This window comes from Myotis daubentonii, chromosome 4, assembly GCF_963259705.1.
Source record: "Myotis daubentonii chromosome 4, mMyoDau2.1, whole genome shotgun sequence".
Lineage (NCBI taxonomy): Eukaryota > Metazoa > Chordata > Mammalia > Chiroptera > Vespertilionidae > Myotis > Myotis daubentonii.
The window spans coordinates 2,352,442-2,368,183 of NC_081843.1; positions in this window are offsets into that span (position 1 = coordinate 2,352,442).

A 15,742-nucleotide genomic window follows, 5' to 3' on the forward strand; every position below is an offset into this window, starting at 1 on the left:
GAAACTCTAATTGCGTATTTGAAGAGATTTACCACAATTAGAGAGTTTTCTTACAAGTATGTACTGGAACAATGTGGATTTTAACTGATTCACACAAAAGACTCCAGAGAAATTCGGGCTCAGTCGTAAACATAGGCAGTATAGTCTTCACTTACAGCCTTTCTACAAAAATTTTGAGCTGTATAAACATGAATTCCTAATATTTGAAAGCAAATTCTAGTGAAAACGCTTCCTAAAGTGGCCGGAGTTCTAAATATTAGCAGTTTTCTGGTCATTGCCCAGCTTTCCACTGGTAATGTCTATGATAAAGAAACGGCAGGAAACCTAGTAGGAATCTATTTACTTTTATTTCAAGTGTTTCTTACAAGTTTTTAATCATTTCTGGAAACTATAATTGCGTATTTTAAGAGTTTTACCACAATTAGATAGTTTTCTTACAAGTATGTACTGGAAACATAGGGATTTTAACTGATTCACACAAAAGACGCCAGAGAAATTTGGCCTCAATTGTAAACATAAGCAGTATAGTCCTAACTTACAGCCTTTCTACACAAATTTTAGCTGTATAAACATGAATTCCTAATATTTGAAAGCAAATTCAAGTGAAAACGCTCCCTAACGTGGCCGTAGTTCTAAATATTAGCAGTTTTCTGGTCATTGCCCAGCTTTCCAGTGGTAATGTCTGTGATAAAGAAACGGCAGGAAACTTAGTAAGAATCAATTCACTTTTATTTCAAGTGTTTCGTACAAGTTTTTAATCATTTCTCGAAATTCTAATTGCGTACTTGAAGAGATTTACCACAATTAGAGAGTTTTCTTACAAGTATGTACTGGAACCATGTGGATTTTAACTGATTCACACAAAAGACTCAAGAGAAATTCGGCCTCAGTCGTAAACATAGGCAGTATAGTCTTCACTTACAGCCTTTCTACAAAAATTTTGAGCTGTATAAACATGAATTCCTAATATTTGAAAGCAAATTCTAGTGAAAACGCTTCCTAAAGTGGCCGGAGTTCTAAATATTAGCAGTTTTCTCGTCATTTCCCCGCTTTCCACTGATAATGTCTATGATAAAGAAACGGCAGGAAACCTAGTAAGAATCAATTTACTTTTATTTCAAGTGTTTCTTACAAGTTTTTAATCATTTCTGGAAACTCTAATTGCGTATTTTAAGAGTTTTACCACAATTAGAGAGTTTTCTTACAAGTATGTACTGGAAACATAAAGATTTTACCTGATTCACACAAAAGACGCCAGAGAAATTCGGCCTCCATTGTAAACATAAGCAGTATAGTCTTAACTTTCAGCCTTTCTACACAAATTTTAGCTGTATAAACATGAATTCCTAATATTTGAAAGCAAATTCAAGTGAAAACGCTCCCTAAAGTGGCCGGAGTTGAAAATATTATCAGTTATCTGGTCATTTGCAAGCTTACCACTGGTAATGTCTGTGATTAAAAAACAGCAGGAAATGTAGTAAGAATCTATTTACTTGTATTTCAAGTGTTTCTTACAAGTTTTTAATCATTTCTGGAAATTCTAATTGCGTATTTTAAGAGTTTTACCACAATTAGAGGGTTTTATTACAAGTATGTACTGGAACAGTCAGGATATTAACTGATTCACACAAAAGACGCTAGAGAAATTCAGCCTCAGTTGTAACCGTAAGCAGTGTAGGCCTTACTTACAGTCTTCCTACACAAATTTTGAGCTGTATAAACATGAATTCCTAATATTTGAAAATAAATTCAAGTGAAAACGCTCCCTAAAGTGGTCGGAGTTCTAAATATTAGCAGTTTTCTGGTCATTTCCCAGCTGTCCACTGGTAATGTCTGTGATAAAGAAACGGCAGGAAACCTAGTAAGAATCAATTTACTTTTATTTCAAGTGTTTCTTACAAGTTTTTAATCATTTCTGGAAACTATAATTGCGTATTTTAAGAGTTTTACCACAATTAGATAGTTTTCTTACAAGTATGTACTGGAAACATAGGGATTTTAACTGATTCACACAAAAGTCGCCTGAGAAATTCGGCCTCAATTGTAAACATAAGCAGTATAGTCCTAAGTTACAGCCTTTCTACACAAATTTTAGCTGTATAAACATGAATTCCTAATATTTGAAAGCAAATTCAAGTGAAAACGCTCCCTAACGTGGCCGAGTTGAAAACATTATCAGTTATCTGGTCATTTGCCAGCTTACCACTGGTAATGTCTGTGATTAAAAAACAGCAGGAAATGTAGTAAGAATCTATTTACTTTTATTTCAAGTGTTTCTTACAAGTTTTTAATCATTTCTGGAAATTCTAATTGTGTATTTTAAGAGTTTTACCACAATAACAGGGTTTTATTACAAGAATGAACTGGAACAGTCAGGATATTAACTGATTCACACAAAAGAAGTTAGAGAAATTCAGCCTCAGTAGTAACCATAAGCAGTGTAGGCCTTACTTACAGTCTTCCTACACAAATTTTGAGCTGTATAAACATGAATTCCTAATATTTGAACGCAAATTCAAGTGAAAAGCTCCCTAAAGTGGTCGGAGTTCTAAATATTAGCAGTTTTCTGGTCATTTCCCAGCTTTCCACTGGTAATGTCTGTGATTAAGAAATGGCAGGAAACCTAGTAAGAATCAATTTACTTTTATTTCAAGTGATTCTTACAAGTTTTTAATCATTTCTGGAAACTCTAATTGCGTATTTTAAGAGTTTTACCACAATTAGAGAGTTTCCTTACAAGTATGTACTGGAAACATAAGGATTTTAACTGATTCACACAAAAGACGCCAGAGAAATTCGTCCTCCATTGTAAACATAAGCAGTGTAGTCCTAACTTTCAGCCTTTCTACACAAATTTTAGCTGTATAAACATGAATTCCTAATATTTGAAAGCAAATTCAAGTGAAAACGCTCCCTAAAGTCGCCGGAATTGAAAATATTATCAGTTATCTGGTCATTTGCCAGCTTACCACTGGTAATGTCTGTGATTAAAAAACAGCAGGAAATGTAGTAAGAATCTATTTACTTTTATTTCAAGTGTTTCTTACAAGTTTTTCATCATTTCTGGAAATTCTACTTGCGTATTTTAAGAGTTTTACCACAATTTGAGGGTTTTGTTACAAGTATGTACTGGAACAGTCAGGATATTAACTGATTCACACAAAAGACGCTAGAGAAATTCAGCCTCAGTTGTAACCATAAGCAGTGTAGGCCTTACTTACAGTCTTCCTACACAAATTTTGAGCTGTATAAACATGAATTCCTAATATTTGAAAGCAAATTCAAGTGAAAACGCTCCCTAAAGTGGCCAGAGTTCTAAATATTAGCAGTTTTCTGGTCATTGCCCAGCTTTCCACTGGTAATGTCTGTGATAAAGAAACGGCAGGAAACTTAGTAAGAATCAATTTACTTTTATTTCAAGTGTTTCTTACAAGTTTTTAATCATTTCTCGAAATTCTAATTGCGTACTTGAAGAGATTTACCACAATTAGAGAGTTTTCTTACAAGTATGTACTGGAACCATGTGGATTTTAACTGATTCACACAAAAGACTCAAGAGAAATTCGGCCTCAGTCGTTAACATAGGCAGTATAGTCTTCACTTACAGCCTTTCTACAAAAATTTTGAGCTGTATAAACATGAATTTCTAATATTTGAAAGCAAATTCTAGTGAAAACGCTTCCTAAAGTGGCCGGAGTTCTAAATATTAGCAGTTTTCTCGTCATTTCCCCGCTTTCCACTGGTAATGTCTATGATAAAGAAATGGCAGGAAACCTAGTAAGAATCAATTTACTTTTATTTCAAGTGTTTCTTACAAGTTTTTAATCATTTCTGGAAACTATAATTGCGTATTTTAAGAGTTTTACCCCAATTAGAGAGTTTTCTTACAAGTATGTACAGGAAACATAAGGATTTTACCTGATTCACACAAAAGACGCCAGAGAAATTCGGCCTCCATTGTAAACATAAGCAGTATAGTCCTAATTTTCAGCCTTTCTACACAAATTTTAGCTGTATAAACATGAATTCCTAATATTTGAAAGCAAATTCAAGTGAAAACGCTCCCTAAAGTGGCCGGAGTTGAAAATATTATCAGTTATCTGGTCATTTGCCAGCTTACCACTGGTAATGTCTGTGATTAAAAAACAGCAGGAAATGTAGTAAGAATCTATTTACTTTTATTTCAAGTGTTTCTTACAAGTTTTTCATCATTTCTGGAAATTCTAATTGCGTATTTTAAGAGTTTTACCACAATTAGAGGGTTTTATTACAAGTATGTACTGGAACAGTCAGGATATTAACTGATTCACACAAAAGACGCTAGAGAAATTCAGCCTCAGTTGTAACCATAAGCAGTGTAGGCCTTACTTACAGTCTTCCTACACAAATTTTGAGCTGTATAAACATGAATTCCTAATATTTGAAAGCAAATTCAAGTGAAAACGCTCCCTAAAGTGGCCAGAGTTCTAAATATTAGCAGTTTTCTGGTCATTTCCCAGCTTTCCAATGGTACTGTCTGTGATAAAGAAACGGCAGGAAACCTAGTAAGAATCAATTTACTTTTATTTCAAGTGTTTCTTACAAGTTTTTAATCATTTCTGGAAACTCTAATTGCGTATTTTAAGAGTTTTACCTCAATTAGAGAGTTACCTTACAAGTATGTACTGGAAACATAAGGATTTTAACTGATTCACACAAAAGACGCCAGAGAAATTCGGCCTCAATTGTAAACGTAAGCAGTATAGTCCTAACTTACAGCCTTTCTACACAAATTTTAGCTGTATAAACATGAATTCCTAATATTTGAAAGCAAATTCAAGTGAAAATGCTCCCTAAAGTAGCCGGAGTTGAAAATATTATCAGTTATTTGGTCATTTGCCAGCTTACCACTGGTAATGTCTGTGATTAAAAAACAGCAGGAAATGTAGTTAGAATCTATTTACCATTATTTCAAGTGTTTCCTACAAGTTTTTAATCATTTCTCGAAACTCTAATTGCGTATTTGAAGAGATTTACCAAAATTAGAGAGTTTTCTTACAAGTATGTACTGGAACCGTCAGGATATTGACTGATTCACAAAAAAGACGCCAGAGAAATTTGGTCTCAATTGTAAACATAAGCAGTGTAGTCCTCACTTAAGCCTTTCTACACAAATTTTGCGCTGTATAAACATGAATTCCTAATATTTGAAAGCAAATTCAAGTGAAAACGCTCCCTAAAGTGGCCGGAGTTCTAAATATTACCAGTTTTCTGGTCATTGCCCAGCTTTACACTGGTAATGTCTGTGATAAAGAAACGGCAGGAAACTTAGTAAGAAGCAATCTACTTTTATTTCAAGTGTTTCTTACAAGTTTTTAATCATTTCTGGAAACTCTAATTGCGTATTTGAAGAGATTTACCACAATTAGAGAGTTTTCTTACAAGTATGTACTGGAACCATGTGGATTTTAACTGATTCACACAAAAGACTCCAGAGAAATTCGGGCTCAGTCGTAAACATAGGCAGTATAGTCTTCACTTACAGCCTTTCTACAAAAATTTTGAGCTGTATAAACATGAATTCCTAATATTTGAAAGCAAATTCTAGTGAAAACGCTTCCTAAAGTGGCCAGAGTTCTAAATATTAGCAGTTTTCTGGTCATTGCCCAGCTTTCCACTGGTAATGTCTATGATAAAGAAACGGCAGGAAACCTAGTAGGAATCTATTTACTTTTATTTCAAGTGTTTCTTACAAGTTTTTAATCATTTCTGGAAACTATAATTGCGTATTTTAAGAGTTTTACCACAATTAGATAGTTTTCTTACAAGTATGTACTGGAAACATAGGGATTTTAACTGATTCACACAAAAGACGCCAGAGAAATTCGGCCTCAATTGTAAACATAAGCAGTATAGTCCTAACTTACAGCCTTTCTACACAAATTTAGCTGTATAAACATGAATTCCTAATATTTGAAAGCAAATTCAAGTGAAAACGCTCCCTAACGTGGCCGGAGTTGAAAATATTATCAGTTATCTGGTCATTTGCCAGCTTACCACTGGTAATGTCTGTGATTAAAAAACAGCAGGAAATGTAGTAAGAATCTATTTACTTTTATTTCAAGTGTTTCTTACAAGTTTTTAATCATTTCTGGAAATTCTAATTGCGTATTTTAAGAGTTTTACCACAATTAGAGGGTTTTATTACAAGTATGTACTGGAACAGTCAGGATATGCCGGGAGCCGGTCCATCCTTGCTGTTTCAAGGGACCTGGCATATATGGCATACGGTTCTTAATATGTTTGCTCACCTTCTTGGCGCTGTGTTTTAACCAAGGTCACCTCTCCGAGAAAGGTTGAATCCCCAGGTAGGGATTTTCCCCTGAAGTTAGGGAGGGAATAAAACCCCTCAACTAAGTGCCAGGCGGGTAATTAATCCCTTTAACTACGAACAATCATGCTTAAACTACATAATCTTTTCTCCCTGGAATGGAGATAAGAAACGCCCTAACCTTTGTAATAGAGATTGATAGGATTGAATCAACTGGTATAAATACAGTTGTAACAAGACAGAAACACTCAGAACTCAGAACACAGAACTCAGGAGACAGAATTCAGAAGACAGCGCCTAGAGACAGGGGAGCTTCGCTGGAGAGAGCATGGCAAAAGATCCTGGACAGAAACTGGCCTCAGAACCTAGAGACAGAACCTAGCAAGAGAGCATGGCAGGGGATCCTGGACTGAACCTGACTGCGGAGATTGGCAGGAAGAGCCTGACTGGAACCTGGACACTGAACCTGACTGGAGAGCCTGGACAGAACCTGGCTGGAGAACCTAGCGAGGGAACATGGCTACAGAACCTCGCTGGAGATCCGAAGCAGAACCTCTCTGGAGATCCGGGCTAGAGATCCTGGCTAGGCTGCTGATCAACTGAACGCTGTCTCCGTGTCATTCCTTCTTCGCCAACTCCGTCTACACCTTTGGGGACCCCCGGACCCGCTGGGGCTGAACCCTGGCAAGGATATTAACTGATTCACACAAAAGACGCTAGAGAAATTCAGCCTCAGTTGTAACCATAAGCAGTGTAGGCCTTACTTACAGTCTTCCTACACAAATTTTGAGCTGTATAAACATGAATTCCTAATATTTGAAAGCAAATTCAAGTGAAAACGCTCCCTAAAGTGGTCGGAGTTCTAAATATTAGCAGTTTTCTGGTCATTTCCCAGCTTTCCACTGGTAATGTCTATGATAAAGAAACGGCAGGAAACCTAGTAAGAATCAATTTACTTTTATTTCAAGTGTTTCTTACAAGTTTTTAATCATTTCTGGAAACTCTAATTGCGTATTTTAAGAGTTTTACCACAATTAGAGAGTTTTCTTACAAGTATGTACTGGAAACATAAGGATTTTACCTGATTCACACAAAAGACGCCAGAGAAATTCGGCCTCCATTGTAAACATAAGCAGTATAGTCCTAACTTTCAGCCTTTCTACACAAATTTTAGCTATATAAACATGAATTCCTAATATTTGAAAGCAAATTCAAGTGAAAACGCTCCCTAAAGTGGCCGGAATTGAAAATATTATCAGTTATCTGGTCATTTGCCAGCTTACCACTGGTAATGTCTGTGATTAAAAAACAGCAGGAAATGTAGTAAGAATCTATTTACTTTTATTTCAAGTGTTTCTTACAATTTTTTCATCATTTCTGGAAATTCTAATTGCGTATTTTAAGAGTTTTACCACAATTAGAGGGTTTTATTACAAGTATGTACTGGAACAGTCAGGATATTAACTGATTCACACAAAAGACGCTAGAGAAATTCAGCCTCAGTTGTAACCATAAGGAGTGTAGGCCTTACTTACAGTCTTCCTACACAAATTTTGAGCTGTATAAACATGAATTCCTAATATTTGAAAGCAAATTCAAGTGAAAACGCTCCCTGAAGTGGTCGGAGTTCTAAATATTAGCAGTTTTCTGGTCATTTCCCAGCTTTCCACTGGTAATGTCTGTGATAAAGAAACGGCAGGAAACCTAGTAAGAATCAATTTACTTTTATTTCAAGTTTTTCTTACAAGTTTTTAATCATTTCTGGAAATTCTAATTGCGTATTTTAAGAGTTTTACCACAATTAGAGGGTTTTATTACAAGTATGAACTGGAACAGTCAGGATATTAACTGATTCACACAAAAGACGCTAGAGAAATTCAGCCTCAGTTGTAACCATAAGCAGTGTAGGCCTTACTTACAGTCTTCCTACACAAATTTTGAGCTGTATAAACATGAATTCCTAATATTTGAAAGCAAATTCTAGTGAAAACGCTTCCTAAAGTGGCCAGAGTTCTAAATATTAGCAGTTTTCTGGTCATTGCCCAGCTTTCCACTGGTAATGTCTATGATAAAGAAACGGCAGGAAACCTAGTAAGAATCAATTTACTTTTATTTCAAGTGTTTCTTACAAGTTTTTAATCATTTCTGGAAATTCTAATTGCGTATTTTAAGAGTTTTACCACAATTAGAGGGTTTTATTACAAGTATGTACTGGAACAGTCAGGATATGCCGGGAGCCGGTCCATCCTTGCTGTTTCAAGGGACCTGGCATATATGGCATACGGTTCTTAATATGTTTGCTCACCTTCTTGGCGCTGTGTTTTAACCAAGGTCACCTCTCCGAGAAAGGTTGAATCCCCAGGTAGGGATTTTCCCCTGAAGTTAGGGAGGGAATAAAACCCCTCAACTAAGTGCCAGGCGGGTAATTAATCCCTTTAACTACGAACAATCATGCTTAAACTACATAATCTTTTCTCCCTGGAATGGAGATAAGAAACGCCCTAACCTTTGTAATAGAGATTGATAGGATTGAATCAACTGGTATAAATACAGTTGTAACAAGACAGAAACACTCAGAACTCAGAACACAGAACTCAGGAGACAGAATTCAGAAGACAGCGCCTAGAGACGGGGGAGCTTCGCTGGAGAGAGCATGGCAAAAGATCCTGGACAGAAACTGGCCTCAGAACCTAGAGACAGAACCTAGCAAGAGAGCATGGCAGGGGATCCTGGACTGAACCTGACTGCGGAGATTGGCAGGAAGAGCCTGACTGGAACCTGGACACTGAACCTGACTGGAGAGCCTGGACAGAACCTGGCTGGAGAACCTAGCGAGGGAACATGGCTACAGAACCTCGCTGGAGATCCGAAGCAGAACCTCTCTGGAGATAAGGGCTAGAGATCCTGGCTAGGCTGCTGATCAACTGAACGCTGTCTCCGTGTCATTCCTTCTTCGCCAACTCCGTCTACACCTTTGGGGACCCCTGGACCCGCTGGGGCTGAACCCTGGCAAGGATATTAACTGATTCACACAAAAGACGCTAGAGAAATTCAGCCTCAGTTGTAACCATAAGCAGTGTAGACCTTACTTACAGTCTTCCTACACAAATTTTGAGCTGTATAAACATGAATTCCTAATATTTGAAAGCAAATTCAAGTGAAAACGCTCCCTAAAGTGGTCGGAGTTCTAAATATTAGCAGTTTTCTGGTCATTTCCCAGCTTTCCACTGGTAATGTCTATGATAAAGAAACGGCAGGAAACCTAGTAAGAATCAATTTACTTTTATTTCAAGTGTTTCTTACAAGTTTTTAATCATTTCTGGAAACTCTAATTGCGTATTTTAAGAGTTTTACCACAATTAGAGAGTTTTCTTACAAGTATGTACTGGAAACATAAGGATTTTACCTGATTCACACAAAAGACGCCAGAGAAATTCGGCCTCCATTGTAAACATAAGCAGTATAGTCCTAACTTTCAGCCTTTCTACACAAATTTTAGCTATATAAACATGAATTCCTAATATTTGAAAGCAAATTCAAGTGAAAACGCTCCCTAAAGTGGCCGGAATTGAAAATATTATCAGTTATCTGGTCATTTGCCAGCTTACCACTGGTAATGTCTGTGATTAAAAAACAGCAGGAAATGTAGTAAGAATCTATTTACTTTTATTTCAAGTGTTTCTTACAATTTTTTCATCATTTCTGGAAATTCTAATTGCGTATTTTAAGAGTTTTACCACAATTAGAGGGTTTTATTACAAGTATGTACTGGAACAGTCAGGATATTAACTGATTCACACAAAAGACGCTAGAGAAATTCAGCCTCAGTTGTAACCATAAGGAGTGTAGGCCTTACTTACAGTCTTCCTACACAAATTTTGAGCTGTATAAACATGAATTCCTAATATTTGAAAGCAAATTCAAGTGAAAACGCTCCCTAAAGTGGTCGGAGTTCTAAATATTAGCAGTTTTCTGGTCATTTCCCAGCTTTCCACTGGTAATGTCTGTGATAAAGAAACGGCAGGAAACCTAGTAAGAATCAATTTACTTTTATTTCAAGTTTTTCTTACAAGTTTTTAATCATTTCTGGAAATTCTAATTGCGTATTTTAAGAGTTTTACCACAATTAGAGGGTTTTATTACAAGTATGAACTGGAACAGTCAGGATATTAACTGATTCACACAAAAGACGCTAGAGAAATTCAGCCTCAGTTGTAACCATAAGCAGTGTAGGCCTTACTTACAGTCTTCCTACACAAATTTTGAGCTGTATAAACATGAATTCCTAATATTTGAAAGCAAATTCTAGTGAAAACGCTTCCTAAAGTGGCCAGAGTTCTAAATATTAGCAGTTTTCTGGTCATTGCCCAGCTTTCCACTGGTAATGTCTATGATAAAGAAACGGCAGGAAACCTAGTAAGAATCAATTTACTTTTATTTCAAGTGTTTCTTACAAGTTTTTAATCATTTCTGGAAATTCTAATTGCGTATTTTAAGAGTTTTACCACAATTAGAGGGTTTTATTACAAGTATGTACTGGAACAGTCAGGATATGCCGGGAGCCGGTCCATCCTTGCTGTTTCAAGGGACCTGGCATATATGGCATACGGTTCTTAATATGTTTGCTCACCTTCTTGGCGCTGTGTTTTAACCAAGGTCACCTCTCCGAGAAAGGTTGAATCCCCAGGTAGGGATTTTCCCCTGAAGTTAGGGAGGGAATAAAACCCCTCAACTAAGTGCCAGGCGGGTAATTAATCCCTTTAACTACGAACAATCATGCTTAAACTACATAATCTTTTCTCCCTGGAATGGAGATAAGAAACGCCCTAACCTTTGTAATAGAGATTGAAAGGATTGAATCAACTGGTATAAATACAGTTGTAACAAGACAGAAACACTCAGAACTCAGAACACAGAACTCAGGAGACAGAATTCAGAAGACAGCGCCTAGAGACGGGGGAGCTTCGCTGGAGAGAGCATGGCAAAAGATCCTGGACAGAAACTGGCCTCAGAACCTAGAGACAGAACCTAGCAAGAGAGCATGGCAGGGGATCCTGGACTGAACCTGACTGCGGAGATTGGCAGGAAGAGCCTGACTGGAACCTGGACACTGAACCTGACTGGAGAGCCTGGACAGAACCTGGCTGGAGAACCTAGCGAGGGAACATGGCTACAGAACCTCGCTGGAGATCCGAAGCAGAACCTCTCTGGAGATCCGGGCTAGAGATCCTGGCTAGGCTGCTGATCAACTGAACGCTGTCTCCGTGTCATTCCTTCTTCGCCAACTCCGTCTACACCTTTGGGGACCCCTGGACCCGCTGCGGCTGAACCCTGGCAAGGATATTAACTGATTCACACAAAAGACGCTAGAGAAATTCAGCCTCAGTTGTAACCATAAGCAGTGTAGGCCTTACTTACAGTCTTCCTACACAAATTTTGAGCTGTATAAACATGAATTCCTAATATTTGAAAGCAAATTCAAGTGAAAACGCTCCCTAAAGTGGTCGGAGTTCTAAATATTAGCAGTTTTCTGGTCATTTCCCAGCTTTCCACTGGTAATGTCTATGATAAAGAAACGGCAGGAAACCTAGTAAGAATCAATTTACTTTTATTTCAAGTGTTTCTTACAAGTTTTTAATCATTTCTGGAAACTCTAATTGCGTATTTTAAGAGTTTTACCACAATTAGAGAGTTTTCTTACAAGTATGTACTGGAAACATAAGGATTTTACCTGATTCACACAAAAGACGCCAGAGAAATTCGGCCTCCATTGTAAACATAAGCAGTATAGTCCTAACTTTCAGCCTTTCTACACAAATTTTAGCTATATAAACATGAATTCCTAATATTTGAAAGCAAATTCAAGTGAAAACGCTCCCTAAAGTGGCCGGAATTGAAAATATTATCAGTTATCTGGTCATTTGCCAGCTTACCACTGGTAATGTCTGTGATTAAAAAACAGCAGGAAATGTAGTAAGAATCTTTTACTTTTATTTCAAGTGTTTCTTCCAAGTTTTTAATCATTTCTGGAAATTCTAATTGCGTATTTTAAGAGTTTTACCACAATTAGAGGGTTTTATTACAAGTATGTACTGGAACAGTCAGGATATTAATTGATTCACACAAAAGACGCTAGAGAAATTCAGCCTCAGTTGTAACCATAAGCAGTGTAGGCCTTACTTACAGTCTACCTACACAAATTTTGAGCTGTATAAACATGAATTCCTAATATTTGAAAGCAAATTCTAGTGAAAACGCTTCCTAAAGTGGCCAGAGTTCTAAATATTAGCAGTTTTCTGGTCATTGCCCAGCTTTCCACTGGTAATGTCTGTGATAAAGAAATGGCAGGAATCCTAGTAAGAATCAATTTACTTTTATTTCAAGTTTTTCTTACAAGTTTTTAATCATTTCTGGAAATTCTCATTGCGTATTTTAAGAGTTTTACCACAATTAGAGGGTTTTATTACAAGTATGAACTGGAACAGTCAGGATATTAACTGATTCACACAAAAGACGCTAGAGAAATTCAGCTTCAGTTGTAACCATAAGCACTGTAGGCCTTACTTACAGTCTTCCTACACAAATTTTGAGCTGTATAAACATGAATTCCTAATATTTGAACGCAAATTCAAGTGAAAACGCTCCCTAAACTGGCCGGAGTTCTAAATATTAGCAGTTTTCTGGTCATTTCCCAGCTTTCCACTGGTAATGTCTGTGATAAAGAAACGGCAGGAAACCTAGTAAGAATCAATTTACTTTTATTTCAAGTGTTTCTTACAAGTTTTTAATCATTTCTGGAAACTCTAATTGCGTATTTTAAGAGATTTACCACAATTAGACTGTTTTCTTACCAGTATGTACTGGAACCGTCAATATTGACTGATTCACAAAAAAGACGCCAGAGAAATTCGGTCTCAATTGTAAACATAAGCAGTGTAGTCCTCACTTAAGCCTTTCTACACAAATTTTGCGCTGTATAAACATGAATTCCTAATATTTGAAAGCAAATTCAAGTGAAAACGCTCCCTAAAGTGGCCAGAGTTCTAAATATTAGCAGTTTTCTGGTCATTGCCCAGCTTTCCACTGGTAATGTCTGTGATAAAGAAACGGCAGGAAACTTAGTAAGAATCAATTTACTTTTATTTCAAGTGTTTCTTACAAGTTTTTAATCATTTCTCAAAATTCTAATTGCGTATTTGAAGAGATTTACCACAATTAGAGAGTTTTCTTACAAGTATGTACTGGAACCATGTGGATTTTAACTGATTCACACAAAAGACTCAAGAGAAATTCAGCCTCAGTTGTAACCATAAGCAGTGTAGGCCTTACTTACAGTCTTCCTACACAAATTTTGAGCTGTATAAACATGAATTCCTAATATTTGAAAGCAAATTCAAGTGAAAACGCTCCCTAAAGTGGTCGGAGTTCTAAATATTAGCAGTTTTCTGGTCATTTCCCAGCTTTCCACTGGTAATGTCTGTGATAAAGAAACGGCAGGAAACCTAATAAGAATCAATTTACTTTTATTTCAAGTGTTTCTTACAAGTTTTTAATCATTTCTGGAAACTCTAATTGCGTATTTTAAGAGTTTTACCACAATTAGAGAGTTTCCTTACAAGTATGTACTGGAAACATAAGGATTTTAACTGATTCTCACAAAAGACGCCAGAGAAATTCGGCCTCAATTGTAAACGTAAGCAGTATAGTCCTAACTTACAGCCTTTCTACACAAATTTTAGCTGTATAAACATGAATTCCTAATATTTGAAAGCAAATTCAAGTGAAAATGCTCCCTAAAGTAGCCGGAGTTGAAAATATTATCAGTTATTTGGTCATTTGCCAGCTTACCACTGGTAATGTCTGTGATTAAAAAACAGCAGGAAATGTAGTTAGAATCTATTTACCATTATTTCAAGTGTTTCCTACAAGTTTTTAATCATTTCTCGAAACTCTAATTGCGTATTTGAAGAGATTTACCAAAATTAGAGAGTTTTCTTACAAGTATGTACTGGAACCGTCAGGATATTGACTGATTCACAAAAAAAACGCCAGAGAAATTCGGCCTCATTTGTAAACATAAGCAGTGTAGTCCTCACTTAAGCCTTTCTACACAAATATTGCGCTGTATAAACATGAATTCCTAATATTTGAAAGCAAATTCAAGTGAAAACGCTCCCTAAAGTGGCCGGAGTTCTAAATATTAGCAGTTACCTGGTCATTGCCCAGCTTTCCACTGGTAATGTCTGTGATAAAGAAACGGCAGGAAACTTAGTAAGAATCAATTTACTTTTATTTCAAGTGTTTCTTACAAGTTTTTAATCATTTCTGGAAACTCTAATTGCGTATTTGAAGAGATTTACCACAATTAGAGAGTTGTCTTACAAGTATGTACTGGAACCATGTGGATTTTAACTGATTCACACAAAAGACTCCAGAGAAATTCGGCCTCAGTCGTAAACATAGGCAGTATAGCCTTCACTTACAGCCTTTCTACAAAAATTTTGAGCTGTATAAACATGAATTCCTAATATTTGAAAGCAAATTCTAGTGAAAACGCTTCCTAAAGTGGCCGGAGTTCTAAATATTAGCAGTTTTCTGGTCATTGCCCAGCTTTCCACTGGTAATGTCTGTGATAAAGAAATGGCAGGAAACCTAGTAAGAATCAATTTACTTTTCTTTCAAGTTTTTCTTACAAGTTTTTAATCATTTCTGGAAATTCTAATCGCGTATTTTAAGAGTTTTACCACAATTAGAGGGTTTTATTACAAGTATGAACTGGAACAGTCAGGATATTAACTGATTCACACAAAAGACGCTAGAGAAATTCAGCCTCAGTTGTAACCATAAGCAGTGTAGGCCTTACTTACAGTCTTCCTACACAAATTTTGAGCTGTATAAACATGAATTCCTAATATTTGAATGGAAATTCAAGGGAAAACGCTCCCTAAAGTGGCCGGAGTTCTAAATATTAGCAGTTTTCTGGTCATTTCCCAGCTTTCCACTGGTAATGTCTGTGATAAAGAAACGGCAGGAAACTTAGTAAGAATCAATTTACTTTTATTTCAAGTGTTTCTTACAAGTTTTTAATCATTTCTCAAAATTCTACTTGCGTATTTGAAGAGATTTACCACAATTAGAGAGTTTTCTTACAAGTGTGTACTGGAACCATGTGGATTTTAACTGATTCACACAAAAGACTCAAGAGAAATTCAGCCTCAGTTGTAACCATAAGCAGTGTAGGCCTTACTTACAGTCTTCCTACACAAATTTTGAGCTGTATAAACATGAATTCCTAATATTTGAAAGCAAATTCAAGTGAAAACGCTCCCTAAAGTGGTCGGAGTTCTAAATATTAGCAGTTTTCTGGTCATTTCCCAGCTTTCCACTGGTAATGTCTGTGATAAAGAAATGGCAGGAAACCTAATAAGAATC